General features: G+C 39.3%; 1 pseudogene; it reads right to left on the bottom strand.

Moving 5' to 3' along the window:
* Nucleotides 1-8,917: 8,917 nt before the first annotated feature.
* On the bottom strand, nucleotides 8,918-9,850 carry LOC126083580 (olfactory receptor 11G2-like; annotated as a pseudogene).
* Nucleotides 9,851-19,298: the final 9,448 nt, after the last annotated feature.

Here is a 19,298-nt window from a genome sequence, read left to right as displayed (position 1 = left end):
GGCCTTAAGACCATAAAAGTAGAAATCAGTAACAGAAAGACCAGGGAAAAGAAATCAAATACTTGGAAACTGAACAATACCCTGTTCAAAAAAGACTGCATTATAGAAGACATTAAGGATGGAATAAAGAACTTCATAGAATCCAATGAGAATGAAAACAGTTCCCATCAGAACCTTTGGGACACAGCGAAAGCAGTCCTCAGAGGTCAATTTATATCAATAAATGAACACATACAAAAAGAAGGGCCCAAATCAAAGAACCATCCCCACAACTTAAATAAACTGAAAGAAAGCAGCAAAACAAACCATTAGGCACCAGAAGAAAACAAATAATAAAAATTAGAGCAGAATTAAATGAAATAGAGAACAGAAAAACAATTGAAAGAGTTAACAAGACCAAAAACTGGTTCTTTGAAAAAATTAACAAAATTGATAAACCATTGGCCAGACTGATTAAAGAAAAAGGGGAAAGTAAACAAATAACTAGAATAAGAAATGAGATGGGGGATACTACAACAGACCCAAACAAAATTAAAAGAATTATATCAGATTACTAGAAAAATTTTACTCTAAAAAACTTGAAAACCTAGAAGAAATGGATGAATTCCTAGAAACACACTACCTACCTAAACTAACACAAACAGAAGAAGAACAATTAAATAGACCCATAATGAAAAAAGAGATTGAAAAGATAATCAAAAAACTCCAAACAAAAAAAAAAAAGCCCTGGCCCTAACGGCTTCACTGCAGAGTTCTACCAAACTTTCAGAGAAGAGTTAACACCACTACTACTAAAGGTATTTCAAAGCAAAGCAAAGGACGGAATACTCCCTAACTCATTCTAGGAAGCCAGCATATCCCTGATACCAAAACCAGGGAAAGACACCACAAAAAAAGAAAATTACAGACCTATACCCTTCGTGAATAAAGGTGCAAAAATCCTCAACCAAATTCTAGCCAATAGAATTCAACAACATATCAAAAAAAATGACTCACCACGACCAAGTGAGCTTTATACCATGTATGCAGGGTTGGTTCAACATTAGAAAAACAACTAGTGTAATCCATCACATAAATAAAACAAAAGACAAGAACCACATGATTTTATCAATTGATGCTGAAAAGGCATTTGACAAAGTTCAACATACATTCGTGATAAAAACTCTCAGCAAAATAGGAATTGAAGGAAAATTCCTCAACATAATAAAGGGCATTTATACAAAGCCAAGAGCCCACATCATCCTAAATGGAGAGAGTCTGAAAGCATTCCCCTTGAGAATGGGAACCAGACAAGGATGCCCCTTATCACCAGTCTTATTCAACATTGTGCTGGAGGTCCTAGCCAGAGCAATTAGGCTAGATAAAGAAATGAAGGGCATCCAGATTGGTAAGAAAGAAGTAAATGTAACTCTATTTGCAGATGACATGATCTTATACACAGAAAAACCTAAAGCATCCTAAAAAAGAACTACTGAAACTAATTGAAGAGTTCAGCAGAGAATCAGGTTACAAGACAAACATAAAAAAATCAGTTGGATTCCTCTACATCAACAAAAAGAACATTGAGGAGGAAATCATCAAATAAATACCATTTACAGTAGTCCTCAAGAAGATAAAATACTTAAGATTAACTATTACCAGAGATGTAAAAGAACTATACAAAGAAAACTACAAGACGCTACTGCAAGAAACCAAAAGAGAACTACATAAGTGGAAAAATATACCTTGCTCATGGATAGGAAGACTTAACATTGTAAAAATATCTATTCTACCAAAAGCAATCTATACCTACAATGCAATTCTGATCCAATTTGCAATGACAGTTTTTAATGAGATAGAGAAACAAATTGCCAACTTTATATAGAAGGGAAAGAGGCCCCAGATAAGTAAAGCATTACTGAAAAAGAAGAACAAAGTGGGAGGCCTTACACTACCTGATTTTAGACCTTATTATACCACCAGAGAAGTCAAAACGGCCTGGTACTGGTACAACAACAGACACATAGACCAAAGGAACAGAATTGAGATCGAGACAAAAATCCAACCAAATATGAACGGCTGATACTAGACAAAGGCCCAAATCAGTTAATTGGGGAAAAGAGTCTTTTTAACAAATGGTAGACATAACTGGATATCTAGCTGCAAAAAAGTGAAACAAGACCCATACCTCACACTATGCACAAAAATGAACTCAAAATGGATCAAATACCTAAACATAAAGACTAAAATGAAAAAGATCATGGAAGGCAAAATAGAGACAACATTAGGAGTCCTAATACATGGCATAAACAGAATACAAAACATCATGAAAAATGCTGAACAGAAACCAGATAACTGGGAGTTCCTAAAAATCAAACACCTATGCTCATCCAAAGACTTCGCTAAAAGAGTAAAAAGACTACCTACAGACTGGGAAAAAGTTTTTACCTATGACATTTCTGATCAGCGCCTGATCTCTAAAATCTACATTATTGTGCTGAAACTCAACTACAAAAAGACAAATAACCCAATTAAAAAATGGGCAAAGGATAAGAATAGGCATGTCACTAAAGAAGACATTCAAGCCACTAACAGACACATGAGGAAGCGCTCACGATCATTAGCCATTAGAGAAATGCAAATCAAAACTACAATGAGATTCCATCTCACTCCAACAAGGCTGGCATTAACCCAAAACACACATAATAGTAAATGCTGGAGACGTTGTGCAGAGACTGGGACACTTATACACTGCTGATGGGAATGTAAAATGGTACAACTACTTTGGAAATCGATTTGGCACTTCCTTAAAAAGCTAGAAATAGAACTACCATATGATCCAGCAATCCCACTCCTTCAAATATATCCTAGAGAAATAAGAGCCTTTACACAAACAGATATATGAACACCCATGTTCATTGCGGCACTGTTTACAATAGCAAGAAGTTGGAAGCAACCAAGGTGCCCATCAACAGATGAAGAGATAAATGAACTATGGTATATTCACACAATGGAATACTAAGCATAGATAAAGAACAATGTCAAATTCGTGAAACATTTCATAACATGGATAAGCCTGGAAGAAATTATGCTGAGTGAAATTAGTCAATTGCAAAAGGACAAATATTGTTTAAGACCGCTATTATAAGAAATGGAGAAACAGTTTAAACAGAGAAGAAAATATTCTTTGATGGTCATGTGAAGGGGGGGAAAGAGGGAGGAAGATAGAGATGGGGGAGAGAGGGAGGCGGGAGGGAGGGAGGGACAGGGGTATTCACTAATTAGATAGTAGATAAGTTTTATTTAAGGTGAAGGGAAAGACAATACACAATACAAGAGAGGTCAACATGAATGGACTAAACCAAAAGGAAAGAAGTTTCCTGAATAAACTGAACACTTCAAAGGCCAGCAAAGCAGGAGCAGCAGTTTGAGGACCATGGTTTCAGGGGACATCTAAGCCAATTGGCATAATAAAATCTATTAAGAAAACATTCTGCATCCCACTTTGGAGAGTGGCGTCTGGGGTCTTAAACGCTAGCAAGTGGCCATCTAAGATACATCACTTGGTCTCAAACCACCTGGAGCAAAGAAGAATGAAGAACACCAAAGACACAAGGTAATTATGAGCCTAAGAGACAGAAAGGGCCACATAAACCAAAGACTACATCATCCTGAGACCAGAAGAACTAGGTGGTGCCCAGCCATAACCGATGACTGCCCTGACAGGGAACTCAACAGAGAAACCCTGAGGGAGTGGGAGAGCAGTGGGATGCAGACCCTGAATTCTTGTAAAAAGACCAAACTTGATGGTGAGAATGGGACTGGAAGGATCCCAGAAGCCACGGTCCCCAGACCTTCTGTTAGCCCACGACAGGAACCATTCCCAAACCTAACTCTTCAGACAGGGATTGGACTGGAATAAAGATACTGGTGAAGAACGAGCTTCTTGGATCAAGTGGACACATGAGACTCTGTTGGCATCTTCTGTCTGGAGGGGGATGAGAGGGCAGAGGGGGCCAGAAGCTACCCGAAAAGACATGAGGAGAGGGAGTGGAGGGAAGAACTCTGCTGTCTCATTGCAGGGAGAGAAATTAAGAGTATATAGCAAGCTGTATGTAAATTTTTGTATGAGAGACTGACCTGATTTGTAAACTTTCACTTAAAGCACAATGAAAATTAATAAAAAAAGATATAGATATTTCATTTACATTTATCTCTGACACAAATAATGGTTGGAGAGTTTGTCATGTAAAACTGAAGCCAAAAATCCAGGCCAGCTCCCTCTCAGTGCAATTTTCCAACTCTGAGATTTTCATAAAGTTGCCCTAGAAAACAAGAAGGTGTAAAAAATGATTCTCTGTGTACACACACCATTTTACGTTTGACCTAGCTGAATTAACAGTGGGTCAAAAGCTATTTTTAACAAGAGTATTTTTACTTACCTTTTTTATTGTTTAGCTCCTCTGTACAGAGAGCAGCCGTGATGTTTACCCAGAACAAGTCTGAGCTGGAGCTGTTATATGGGGTAGCCAGAGTTCCCTGAACCAGCACAGAAGATGCTGTGCAGAGGGAGTGAGACGATGGGTACAGTGGTGTTAAAGCTGTGTTTATGTATATAGGCTGCTCAGAACGAGTTTATGAGCAAAGCAAAACAAAACAAACTCCATCCCTCCCCCGCATTGTATCGGAGGAAGGGTGGGATAGATCAGACCAGAGTGAGGCAGATCCTGTGCCATACACGAAAGATATTTCTCTGGTTTTCCCTTTTTCCCTAAGGCTCGTCCAAGAAGGCACAATAACTGGAAGCATTATTGCTGTGCCCTCTCTCACAGCACCATAACCATCTGTTTCCTTGGATCTGGAAATTTGGTTACATCCATCCCATTTTTAAAAAGCCCTTGAAATTAAAAACATTTTTCGCATTTGTGATAAGTGGTAGGCAGAAAAGATATAGCAGAGAAGCAACGGATTTGGAGTAGGAGCCTAAGGTTTGAATTACAACTCATATTTTACCAACTGGGGGAACTTTGTCAAGTCAATTATATTAATTATTACCTAATTTCTCCCACTCTAAAGTGTTCTAGTAATCCTTTCATCAAAGGGCTGAAGACTCTGAATGAGATAACATATGTGGAAGTAACTACCCTCTGACAGATAGTAATGCTTAGAAATTGTTAGCTGTATAATGTATAGCTGAAGCAAAGTAAGCAGGTACCTTTCTAGAGAGCAGTAGTTTTTCCAGGTCTATATCTCTTATGGGCAAGAGGGAAATGAATCCAAACCTGAAGTTTCTTCAACAGTTTTGATTTTCCTGGAATGAAGATGTGGTCTCCTCTACAATAACTATCAAAGAGTGAAGGAGTAAAGATAGGTTTGGGGTGAAGCTCTCTGTTGTTTGTTGGAGGATGGAAGGATTATAAGCCAAGCCCGAAGGGTGTGAGTCCAATTTCCCTTCTCCATGAACATCAATTTACCACCTCTAGAAAGAGAACAATGTCAGGAGACTGTTTCTTGTTAGTTCTTCCCTTCCTCTGGGGCCTGCCTTCCCTGGAGACCCTGATGCCTTCTGCCTTTGTTTACCTACCAAGAAGAAATTACTTTTTCCAGTCCCAAACTTTTCAGGGTTGGCATTAAATATAATCAATCAACCTTCAAGCCCACTCAGAGTGCCTACCAGAAGAGTCAAGGAAAAGTCTGCCAAAGAGACATAGGTTGAGATGGCTGAGACACAGGAAGCTTTTCATTCCATGGAACTCCAGTGAGTGGTTTTGGGTTAAGGAACTCCTCTGATTTTCTGGAAAGAAGAGACAGGCTACAGGTGTGATTTTTAACCTTTCATTTTGAAATAATTTTGAACTTACAAAAATATGGAAAAAGCAAGAAAAAGAATTCACATACGTTTTCCATTGAGACTCCCCAGATATGAACATCTTCAGTAGCCACAATATAATTATCAAAATCAGGAAACTAACATTGACAGCATGCTATTAACTCATCTAGAGTCTTTTTCAACTGTTGCCAATTGTTCCACTTTTCTTTCTAATATACACATAAAACAAAACATAATAAAAAAAAAAAGGAAAACCTTTCAGGGAATCAATTTAGCCAAACAACATGGAAGTAAGAGACGTCCTCTAGACTCCAGATCTCCCGGCCATGTGCATAACTCTCCTAGAAATGAAACAACTTCTTACTCAACATCTACTATATATCTTCCATTGTCATACATTTTGAATAAATGTTTGTGGGTAAAACAGAACAATACAAACAAGTATATTCCAAACCCACGGGTATTTTCAGAGCTAAAATTAGCATTAATATTTTAGAAGAGAATTTTATTATTATTATTTCAAAAAATGGTCTTTTTCTGAATTATTCGTTAAGATCATATTTGTTATTTTAGAAGTCTGTCTAGTTATCTAGCACTACTATAACAGTGGATGGCTTTAACAAACAGAGGTTTATTCTCTCAAATTCTAGAAGCCTAGAAGTCCGAATTCAGGGTGCCAGCTCCAGGGGAAGGCTTTTTCTGTCAGTTCTGGGGGAAGGTCCTTGTCATCAATCTTCCCCTAGTCTAGGAACTTCTCAGTGCAGGGACCCTGGGTCCAAAAGATGCACACACTCCTGGCTCTTCTTGCTTGGTGGCATGATACCTCCCAGTCTTTCTGCTCCCTTCTCTCTTTTATATCGCAAAAGTGATTGACTTAAAATACAACCTAATCCTGTAGATTTGAGTCCTGCCTAATTAACATAATTGCCTCTAATTCTGCCTCATTAACATCATAGAGGTAGGATTTACAACACATAGGAAAATCACATCAGATGACAAAATGGTAGACAATCTCAAAATACTGGGAATCATAGCCGCCTAGGCAAGCTGACACATATTTTTGGGGACACGATTCAATCCATAACAGAGTCCATTTTCACTTAGTGAGCTAAATCAATTTAAAGAAATATAATTTAAAGAAATTTCCTTTATAGTTAAATTTTTAGGAATACACTTCCTCAGAAATATGAAGTAAATATTACTGATAGCAGCAATCTCCTTCTGAAAAATCACTGGATCTGACTTTTGTTCCTTCCCTTTTTTCTTTCTCAAAGACAGAAGTTTATGCAGTACCATAACATGCAAGGATAAATAAAGATTCATATCTGGAGTATGTGTGAAGACTGTACAGGAATAATGGATTCATCAGACACATCACTGATTCGTTCCCTTAACTGGATATCAGCAGTAAGCAGGTAGGGGAATATGGGGATGTGGAGGCATTGAGAAGAAACTGGGGATGGAGGTGGGGGAATAAAGTCTGAGTTTATTACACCAAGGAGATAGAAAATATGGAGTTTTCAGCTGCCAAAGTAGCAGGAGTTGGGGGAACAAACTCTTGAGAGAGATGGAACTCAGAGAAGTGACACCCAAAACTTGATGAAATCTTCCCTCAAGGGATTTGTGGATTCCTTAATCTATTCATACCCAAGATGAGACTTCAGGAAATCTAGCAGAATACAGAAAATGAAAACCTAAAGAGGTGTGCAGAGATTTCAGGAGTCACAGGGTGCCAGGAGTACAGAAATAGGAGTCAGGGCACACTAAGTAAGAGGGGCCTGGTAAACAGTTTAGGCTTCAGTTGAGATCTCATGAAGACTATATTCCTGAGTAAGTGCCATATACCGGGAGTAAGATCAAAAGTAACATAGACCATCCTTAAAACACATAAAAATAACTTTTAAATGGGTTTAAAACTATCTACCTCTACTCTACCTGCCTGCTCAAAGAAAAGAAAACCTTATCTTGATTTGGTTACTACACACAGTGTCTTTAGAATTTTTTAAAAGCAATGTCCTCCTTTCCAAAAAAAAAAATTGAGGCACGCTTAGAAATGGGACTAAATGATCAAAAATCAAGAGAAGAAATAATAGAAACAGGCTCAGAGGGGTTTAATATTTTAGATCAACACTAGGATGAAAAATTATATAAATGACACTTTTGTTTTAATCTGAAAAACAGGTTAAATATGAGTTTAATATTGATCAGGGTCTTTTTTTAATTGTGCTTTCAGTGAAAGTTTACAATTCAAGTCAGTTTCTTATTCAAAAACTTACACACACATTGTTATATGACCCTAGTTACTCGCCATATAATGAGAAAGCACACTTCTCCTCTCCACCCTGTATTTCTCGTGTTCATTCAACCAGCTCCAGTCCCACTCTGCCTTCTCATCTCATCTCTGGACAGGAGCTGCCCACTTACTCTCATGTGTCTACTTGATCTAGAAAGCACACTCTTCACCAGTATCATTTTATAGTTCAGTCTTTGTCTTAGGAGTTGGCTTCAGGAATTATTGTAGTTTGGGGCTAACAGAATGTCCAGGGGCCATGTCCTCTAGGGTCACTCCAGTGTCAGTCAGACCATTACATCTGGTCTTTTTACTAGAATTTGAGTTCTGTACCCCACTTTTCTCCTGCTCCATCAGGGACTCTCTCTTGTGTTCACCCTCAGGGCACTCACTGGTGGTAGCCAGGCACCGTCTACTTCTTCTGGTCTCAGGCTGATGGAGTCTCTGGTTTATGTGGCCCTTTATGTCTCTTGGGCTCATATTTTCCTTGTGTCTTTTGTGGTCTTCATTCTCCTTTGCTCCAGGTTGGTTGGGACCAATTGATGCATCTTTGATGGCCGCTTGCTAGCTTTTCAGACACCAGATTCCACGCACCAAAGTGGGATGCAGAACATTTTCTTCATAAACTTTGTTGTGCCAATTGACCTAGATGTCCCCTGAAACCATGGTCCCAAGATACCCACCCCTACTACTCTGTCCCTCCAAGTGTTTCATTGTATTCAGGAAATGTCCTCGTTTTTTGGTTTAATCCAGTTGTGTTGACTTCCCCTGTATTGTGTGTTGTTCTTCTCAGGGGTCTTTTTAACTTACATTCTTTTTTACATTCTCAGACATTTCTGCAGGGCTCTCTTCATATCTTTGTTCCAAAGACTGTATATCACAGGGTTAAGGAGAGGGGTCACAATAGAATAAAACAGGGTCACAATTTTCTGCATTCCAGCTTCATGCTCAGATGTTGGACTTGCATACATGAGCAGTACTGAGCCATAGAATAGTGAAACCACAGCCAGATGAGACCCACAGGTGGAGAAGGCTTTTCTTCATCCAGCTGCTGAGGGGACCCTTAGTATAGCTCTTAGGGCCAGACTATAGGACCCCATGATAAAGAGAAAGAGAATGAGGGCCAGGGGACTTAAGATGGAGAAGACAAGCTCCATTACAAGAGATTTTTTGCAAGTAAGTGCTAGAAGAGGACCTGGGTCACATAGGAAGTGGTCAATTACCCTGGATCCACAGAAGGACATCTGGGAGATGATAATAATGGGAACCAAGAATGAGAGGAAACCAAATACCCAGCAATTGACCACAAGATTGGTGCAGAGACATCCAGTCATAATGGTTGGGTACAGCAGAGGCCAGCATATTGCAAGATAGTGATCAAATGCCATAACCACCAAGAAAAAGCATTCTGTAGAACCCAGGGAGAAAAAGAAATAAAACTGCAGAAAGCATCTATAGGAGGAGATGACTTTGGTCTCAGAGAGGAAGTTGTCTAACATGTTGGGGACAGTGGAGGTGACATACCAGATCTCCAGTAAGGAGAAGTTGGCAAGTAGAATGTACATGGGGGTGTGGAGTCTCTGATCCCAGCGCACAGCACAGATGATAGAACCATTCCCAATGAGGGTCAGGAGGTAGACAGCAGATAAGAGCACAAACAGGAGGATTTGACCCTCCCTGGAGCAAGGAAAGCCCAGAAGGATGAAGCCAGTGATGGTGTTGGAGTTATTGGGGGTGTTGAAGATTGTCATGTGTCTGTGAGCTGTAAAAGACCACCAAATACTGAATAACAGTGTAAAGACAGATGGGGACCCAGAGCTATATTGGAAGCATCTTGAGAAAGAAAATAAAGATTTAAGTACCAATTGCTACTCCTTTTCTATAATCCTGAAATATTGGCCTGGCTTGCTTTTTTGCTCTCATTCACATTTTCCCTGTGGGCCCAAGTATACTATCGGCCAGAATGGATAAGCTCTTGAAGCAGAGTATTGTAGAAGTATTTATATTAGACTACACTTAGTAGGATACATATATATATCACCTGATGATGCTCAGTTTTACCTGAACACCATGATCCTGGAAAAACAGCCATAATTGAAGAAATCCCTTTGCTTTTTGTGTTCAAAAAAATGGCTCACTGCAAATAATAATCCTTCTCTCTATGACTTAGATAAGACTCAAGGGTGCTCCCTTCTGTACCTATGACAAGGTCAGACACAGTTCCCCCAAATCCACATCTTTGCTTCATAAGTACTAAACCAAGCTTTTTTTTTTTTTTTTATGAACTGCTAATTCCCATTGATCAATCAGAAATGAAATGCTTGTTAACAAAACTTTAGTTAAACTTTTCCCATCTCTACTGCCTCCACCCTAGTTCAAGCCATCTTTTTTCCCATGGACCACTGTGATGGTGTCTTAACTGGCTTCCTGCTTCCATTGGTGCTTCACAAAACACTGCTCTCCATGCCACAACCAGAGTGACTCTTTGACAAAGAAAATCAAATAATTCCCTTCTCTTGTATGTAGACCTTAGTTAGCATTCCAGTTCACTCACAATAAAATAAAATCTCTAAACTGTGGTCTTTGATTTGGCCCCTCTAAACATCTCCACAGTAAGTCCATAATAAACACCTCCATAACAAATTGTGGATAGCATTGCAAAGAATGGGAATTCCAGAACACCTAACTGTGCTTCTGTAGAACCTGTACATAGACAAAGAGGCAGTTGTTTTGAACAGAACAAGGGGATATTTCATGGTTTAAAATCAGGAAAGGTGTGTGTCAGGGTTGTATCTTTTCACAATACTTATTCAATCTTATGCTAAGCAGATAATTTGAGAAACTAGGCTATATGAAGAAGAAGATGGCTTCAGGACTGGAGGGAGACTGATTAACAACCTGCAATACACAGATGATACAACCTTGATTGCTGAAAGTGAAGATGACTTGAAGCACTTACTGATGAAGATCAAAAACTACGGCATTCAGTATTGATTGCATCTCAACATAAAGAAAACAAAAATCCTCACAACTGGACCAATAAGCAACATCATGATAAACAGAGAATAGATTGAAGTTGTCAAGGATTTCATTTTACTTAGATCCACAATCAACACCCATGGAAGCAGCAGTCAAGAAATCAAACGACATACTGCATTGGGCAAATTTGCTGCAAAAAAACCTTTAAAGTGTTAAAAAAAAAAAAGCACTAAGGTATGCCTAACACCAAGCCATGGAATTTTCCATCGCTTCATATGCGTGTGAAAACTGGTCAATGAATAAGGAAGACAGAAGAATTCATGCCTTTGAATTAAGGTGTTGGCTAAGAGCACTGAGTATACCATGGACTGCCAGAAAAATGTACAAATCCATCTGGGAAGATGTACAGTCAGAATGTACTTTAGAAGTGAGGATGGCAAGACTTCATCTCATTTACTTTGGACATGTTATCAGGAGAAACCAGTCTCTGAAGAAAGACATCATGCTTGGTAAAGTAGGGAGTCAGTGAAAAAGAGGAAGTCCCTCTACAAAATGGATTGACACAGTGGCTGCAAAAATGGGATCAAACATAGAAATTATTGTGAGGATGGTACAGGACAGGACAGTATTTTCATCTGCTGTGCATGGGTGTCTTATGGGCAGAATCAACTTGATTGTGCCTAACAACAACGACAAACATCTCCAAGTTCATTTCATAGTTCTGTCAGTCATACTCTCTCATTTTCTCTCCCTCACACACACACTGTGTGCACACATAGCCCACTAACATAACCTCTCCGTATATCAAAATAGGGATCACTGGAGAAAAAATGGACAAGATGGACAGTAACAGAAAGTCCACCTTCCCCTGAACTCCCATGATCCCACTGAGATGTGTGCATATTTGGACTGTATTCACCAAGGTCTGCCTTTCAGTAGAGGCCTCCACCCCTGTAATCCACTAAACTAGGTGTGGTAAATTTTTTTCTTATATATTTTAGGCTTGTGAGCCATATAGCCTCTGTCGTAACAACTCATCTTTGTTTTTGTAGTGCCAAAGTAGCCATACATAATACCTAAATGAATGAACATAGCTGTATTCTAATAAAACTTTATTTATTTCCACTGAAATGTGAATTTCATAAAATTAACATCACATATGTCAAATGTTTTATGAAATGTTACTCTTTTATTGACTTTTCCAACCATTTAAAAACGTAAAAAATGTTCTTAGCTTGCTGGTAATATAAAAGCAGGCAGCAGGCCAGATTTGAGCCATGAACCATGGTGTGCTGACTCCTGTTCTACGGATTTATAGGGACAGGAAAGCAAAGACCATCAGTTTGACTACAATACAATGGAAGTTTCTTGGTTGAGCAAGTGGCCTTGTTAGAAAGCAGGCACCTCTACAGGCCAGCAGGTGGAATCAGCCTGTTCTTCTACTGAGCTAACTCAGACCTGCTGGGCCAGATTTCAGCGAAGTTACTGAAATGAGTTTCCAAAGTCGTCGGGCTATGTCTCTACACACACACGCACACAATGACAAACTTATACGTTCATAGTTTTCCCGACACAACACTTCGGTAATACAACTTTGGCTTTTCTTTCTGTTTCTAAAAACAGCTAGGTTCTTTCCTGACTCAGGGTCTTTGCTCTTATTGACCTTCGTGTTCACTGTTTATGTCCACGCCCAGCAGAGTCTGAGGAAGAAAGTAGGTATTATGTAAATATTTGTTAAAAAGGATTGTCTAACTTGAGACTACATTGCCATCTCCTATCTGGAGGAGAGATGAGAGGGCAGAGGTGGTTAGAAGCTAATGGAATGGACACAAAAAGGGAGAGTGGAAAGAAGGAACGGGCTGTCTCGTTAGGGGGAGAGCAATTAGGAGTATACAGCAAGGTGTATGTAAATTTTTGTATGAGAGACTGACTTGATTTGTAAACTTTCACTTAAGGCACAAGAAAAATTAAAAAAAAAGATGATTACAATGTCACAAACACAGAGAATATATATATATATACTCTCTACATATACATATCTATCTATACATATATACATATAACATATATACGCACACACAACAGAGAGAGAAGAGAGAGAGATATGGATAGATAAATAGATAGATACTTATCAATTACTTCATTTGAACTTTAAAAAGCCTGTAAGATGAGATTTGAGGAGCTGGCATATACAAGAAAGGCTCCAAATGACTTGAGGCTACTAGAGAACTCACCCAGACTTCAGGGGAATTCCATTTAAAGGAAGTAATGGGAGACTGAATGTTCTGCCTGGTAGAACGTGTTCCACCCTAGATGGTTTCCTCTCCTGCAGCTACTGCTGATTAGGACCCCACAGTCCTGGATGTAGAAGTAGGAGAGAGGGTGAGATGGAGATTCTAGGTTTAGCATTGCAACAAAATTGCTTAGTCACTCCAGTAGAATCTTTTAAACTTTATGAAATATAAGAGAGTTAGGTTCTATGATTCTTAACCCTTTTTCAATACAAAATGCTTATACTTATTCCATTTATACCACAAGCACACATGGTGTCAAGGCTTTATAGATCTAGATGTTTTAGTTACATTTATCTCTCAGACAAAAACATTGGAGTGTATGTCACTTATAATTTAACCCAAAATATCCAGGTCAGCTCCCTGTTGGGGCAATCTTCCAACTCTGAGAGTCTCACAAAGCTGCCCTAGAAAACAAGAAGGTGTGAAAAATGGTTCTCTGTATACACACACCCCTTTACATTTCACCTAACTAAATTAACAGTGGGTCAAGTAGCTATTTCTAAAAAGGCTTTTGTTACTCAGCTTTTATTACTTAGCTCCTCTGTATAGAGAGTAGCCGTGGTGTTTACACAGAATAAGCCTGCGCTGGAGCTTTCATACTGGGTAGCCAAAGTTCCCTGAACCAGCGCAGAAGATGCTGTGCAGAGGGAGTGAGAATATGGGTACAGTGGTGTTAAAGCTGTGTTTATGTACATAGGCTGCTCTGAACAAGTTTATGAGCAAAGCAAAACAAAACAAACTCCATCCCTCCCCCCGCATTGTATCTCAGGGAGGTTGGGCTAGATCAGACCAGGGTGAGGCAGATCCTGTGCTATGCATGAGATAAAGACATTTCTCTGGTTTTTCCCTTTTTCCCTAAGGCTGGTCCAAGAAGGTACAATAACTGGAACCACTATTACCGTGCCCTCTCTCACAGCAGCATAACCATCTGTTTAATTTGATCTGGACGTTTGGTCACATCCATCCCATTTTTTCAAAGTCCTTGAAACTAACAACAATTTTCTCATTTGTGATAAGTGGTAGGCAGCTAAGATATAGTAGAGAAGCAACAGATTTGGAGTAAGGAGCCTAGGGTTTGAATTACAACTCATACTTCAACTGTGAGAACTTTTACAAGTCAATTATATTAACTATTACCCAATTTCTCCCACTGTAAAGCAGACCAGTAATCCTTTCATTAAAGGGCCAGGGACTCTGAATGAGGTAACATATATGGAAGTCCCTTCTCTAGGGTCTGACAAATACTAGTGCTTAGGACTTATTATGGTATAATGTATAGCTGAAGCAGGGTAAGGAGGTGCCTTTTTAGAGAGCAGTAGTTTTTCCAGCTCTATTACAGTTATCTTGTCCTCTAAGTATTACACAATCTCCTTTTATGGGCAAGAGGGAAGTGAATCCAAACCTGAAGTTTCTCCGACAGCTTCTGATCTTCCTGGAATGGAGACGTGTTCTCCTCTACAATAAACATGAAAGAGTGAAGGAGTAGCAATAGGTTTGGGGTGAAGCTCTCTGGATTTGTTGGAGGGTGGAAGGATTATAAGCCAAGCCTCCAGGGAGTGAGTCCTATTTCCCTGCTCCACAAGGATCAATTTACCACCTCTAGAAGAGCAGTGTCAGGAGATGGTTTCTTACCAATTCTTCCCTTCCTCTGGTGTCTGCCATCTCTGGAGACCCTGATGCCTTCTGTGTTTGTTTTCCTTTCCAGTAGAAATTACCTTTTCCAGCTCCAAGTTTTCAGGGTTGGCATGTAACATAATCAGTCAACCTTCAAGCCCACTCAGAGTGTCTACCAGATATCTAAGGGAAAAGACTGTCAAAGTGACACAGGCTGAGATGGCTGAGATACAGGAAGCTATTCACTGGAACTCTAGTGAGTGGTTTTGGGAACAGGACCTCCTCTGATTTTCTAGAAAGATGAGATGACCTGGAAGAGTGATTTTTAAGCTTTCATTCTGAAATAATTTCAAACTTACAAAAACATGGAAAAGGCAGTACAAAGAATTCGGATATGTTTTCCACTGAGACTCCTCAAATGTGAACATCTTCAATAGCCACAATATAATTATGAAAATAAGGAAACTAACATTGACAGCATGCTATTAACTAATCTAGAGGCTTTTTTTGGCTATTGCCAATTATCCCACTTTTCTTTCTAATGTACACATAAAAACAAAACAAAACAACAAAATAAACAAAAAGGGGAAAAGAAAGAAAAAAGACAAAACTTTCAGGGAATCAGTTTAGCCATAATAGCATGGAAGCAGGAGACCTCTGCGCTCCGGATTTCCCAGCCATGTGCATAACTCTCCTAGAAATGAAACAACTTCTTACTCAACATCTACTACATATCTTCCACTGTCATACATTTTGAATAAATGTGTGTGGGTAGAACAAGCATATTTCCAAGCTGCAGGATTCTACAGAACTGAAATTAGCATTGATATTTTAGAAGGGAATTTTACTATTTCATTAAATGAGCTTTTTCTGAATTATTTATTAAGATCGTATTTTCTATTCTAGGAGACGTAGTTATCTAATGCTGCTATAACAGAAATACCGCAGGTGGATGGCTTTAATAATCAGAGATTTATTCTCTCACAGTCTAGGAGGCTAGAAGTTGGAATTTAGGGTGCCAGCTCCAGGGGAAGGCTTTCTCTCTCTCTCTGTTGGTTCTGAGGGAAGGTCCTTGTCATCAATCTTCCCCAGTCTAGGAGCTTCTCAGCGCAGGAATCCTGGGTGCAAATGACGCGCGTACTCCTGGCTCCTTTTGCTTGGTGGTATGAGGTCCCCCTGTCTCTCTACTTGCTTCTCTCTTTTATATCTCAAAAGAGATTGACTCAAGCAAGATACAGCCTAATATTATAGATTGAATTCTGCCTCATCAACGTAAGTGTCTCTAATCTTGCCTCATTAATGTCATAGAGGTAGGATTTACAATATAGAAAATCGCATCAGATGACAAAATGGTGGACAATCTCACAATATGGGAATCATGGCCTAGGCAAGTTGACACACATCTGGGGGACACAATTCAATCCATACCAGAGTCTGTTTTCGCTTAGTAAGATAAATCAATTTTAAGAAATATAATTTGAAGAAATTTGCTTCACAGTCAAAATTTTAGGAATACTCTTACTTGGAAATAAGAAGTATATGTTACTTACAGCAGCAATCTCTTTCCAAAAAATTACAAGATCTTACCTCTGTTCCCTCCTTCGTACCTTCATTCATTCCTTTATTTCTCCATTCCTTTTCCCCTTCCTCGAAAACAGAAGTTTATGCAGTACCATAACACACAGGATAAATAAAGATTCACATCTGGAGTTTTGCAGGAATAATGGATTCATCAGACACCTCACTGATTCTTTCCCTTAGTTGGATATCAACAATAAGCTTTCTTGCAGGTAGAGAAGTGTCAGAAGATGACGTTGCCTTCTGAGGACACAGACTGATTGACACTCCCCACTGGTGAGCAGAATGCTACCACTTCTCTTAGAAGCAGAAAAGCCAAGGTTGCTCTAATGCTTACATTTTCTGCTACACAGTGGGAGCCACGTCTCAGATAGAAAACCATTTTCTTGCAGAGAATGTGCAGGAGACATCACCTCATTCTGGCTATCAATTTCTGCAGCCAAGTGATTTCAGGTGAGCTCCCCAGCTGGGTGGTTATATAGATCCTCTTCCTAGATTGTCTATATCAATGGTTAACTCAGGACTATCAACAACTACAGAATGATACCATCTATTTTTTTTTTTTTTTTTTTTAGTTTTCTCTTCTGGAATTGGGTTTGCCATCCTCATTTTTTTCTGTTTTTAAATTCCATTGTTGCTTTGGATAAATATTCCTCCCTTCCTTCTTCCCTCTTTTTGGGTGTGTGTGTGGCTTTCTCTCTCCCTCTTTCTGTTTCCCTCCCTCCCCCCCTCCTTTCTTTTCTTTCTTCCCTTCCTTCTGGTATCTTTCTTCTTTCTTTTCCTCCTTTGCATCCTCCCTCTCTTTCTCCTTCCTTTCCCCTTTCCCTCCTGGCTGTCTTTTGGCTTTTTAGCCTTCTTAGAGGATTTTCTTGTGCTTCTGGGAAAAAAATTCACTTAAGAAACTTGTTGAGCATTTTCATCATTAGTCATTTAAGGCTGAATTTGTACTAAAATTTTACTTAGAATATTACCAGACCTTCCGCATTACCCTTCTGTTATGACAGAGTGGCTCTGAGCATATTGGTGTCCCTGTGATTCCTCATTGTTGTCCTTATACACTTAATTGTCATTTTCATCTTTTTCTAATATTACTGATCACTCTGTGTGGCATGGACACACTGGAACTTTCTTGAGTTACCATACCCATCTTAGAATATCTATTCCATCCCCTTAGTCCCACATCTGAGAGTGCAGTTAAAAGTCAGACATTCACTGCATTATGTCTGGCATTCACTACATTATCACCACATCATCTCTCTGTAGTAATGTCAATCTCAAATCCTCTTGTCTATGGCCTACTTGACAAGGATCTGAATTTTGCCCTCAGTCATGTCTTTTGTGGAATGAGAATTAACCAAAGCTCATGAATTGCCTTTTTATACCCCAATGGTTCCAACTCTTCCTGTTTTGGCGAAGAGGTACATGGAAGCCTTATCCTCTTCTGCCATTCCAAATTGACCCGTCTTTAGACTTTATAAATCTCTGGCTTTTAGTAAAAAAAAAAAAAAAAATTCTGTATGTGTAATCAAATTTTTGTAAAGATACCATAAACAAAACCAAAAGGCAAATAATGGATTAGGGAAAAATGTTTAATACATATGACTGATAAAGAGTTTATCTCTGAAATATAAAAGATTTCTTAAAACATTCTTTGATGCATTACGAGGGTGGGGAGGGAGAGAGAGGGAAATTCACTGACTAGATAGTAGACAAGAAATCATCTCAGGTAAAGGGAAGGACAACACACAATACAGGGGAAGTCAGCACAACTGAACTAAACCAAAAGCTAAGAAGTTTCCTGAACACAACCAAACACTTCAAGGGACAGAGGAGCTAGAGCTAGGGTCTGGGGACCATGGTTTCTGAGGACTACTGGGTCAATTGGCATAACGAAGTCTATTAAGAAAATGTTCTCTCTCCCACTTTGGTGAGTGGCATCTGGGATCTTAAAAGCTTACGAGCGGCCATCTAAGTTGCATCGATTGGTTCCAATCCACTTGCAGCAAAGGAGAATGAAGAACACTACAGACACAAGTTAAATATTAGCCCAAGAGACAAAAGGGCCACATAAACCACAGACTTCATCAGCCTAAGACCAGAAGGACTAGATGGTGCCGGGCTTCCACCAATGACCACCCTGACAGGGAACACAACAAAGAGTCCCTGAAGGAGCCAGAAAAAAGTGTGGAGCAGAAGTCAAATTTCCATAAAAATGCCAGACCTAATGGGGTCTGACTGAGTCTGAGGAGCCCCTGAAGCCATGGCCCCCGGACGCTTGTTACCCCAGAGCTAAAACCATTCCCAAAACCCGCTCTTCAGACAACAGACTGGATTATAAAACATCAAATAATGCTCATGAAGAGTGTGATTCTTAGTTCAAGCAGATACATGAGACCAAATGGGCAGCTCCTGTCCAGCGGCAAGATGAGAAGGCAGGAAGGGACAGGAGGTGGTTGGATGGACACGGGAAACCCGGAGTGGAAAGGGGGGATGTGCTGCCACATTATAGGGATCACAACCAGTTCATATAAAAACATGTGCATAAATTTTTGTGTGGGGAAATTAACTTGAACTGTAAACTTTCACCTAAGACACAATTAAAAAAAAAAAAAGATTTCTTAGGAAAAATATAAATAATTAAAAAATGAATAAGGATATTTACAGACAAATTATAACAGTGGCAATTCCAAAGGCCTGTGGCATAGGAAAAAATTTCTCAATCTTATCACTAATA

The sequence above is a fragment of the Elephas maximus genome, chromosome 10 (assembly GCF_024166365.1).
Source record: "Elephas maximus indicus isolate mEleMax1 chromosome 10, mEleMax1 primary haplotype, whole genome shotgun sequence".
In the NCBI taxonomy this organism is placed as follows: Eukaryota; Metazoa; Chordata; class Mammalia; order Proboscidea; family Elephantidae; genus Elephas; species Elephas maximus.
Note: the sequence above shows the minus strand (reverse complement) of the source record. Positions and strands in the feature narration are given on the sequence as shown.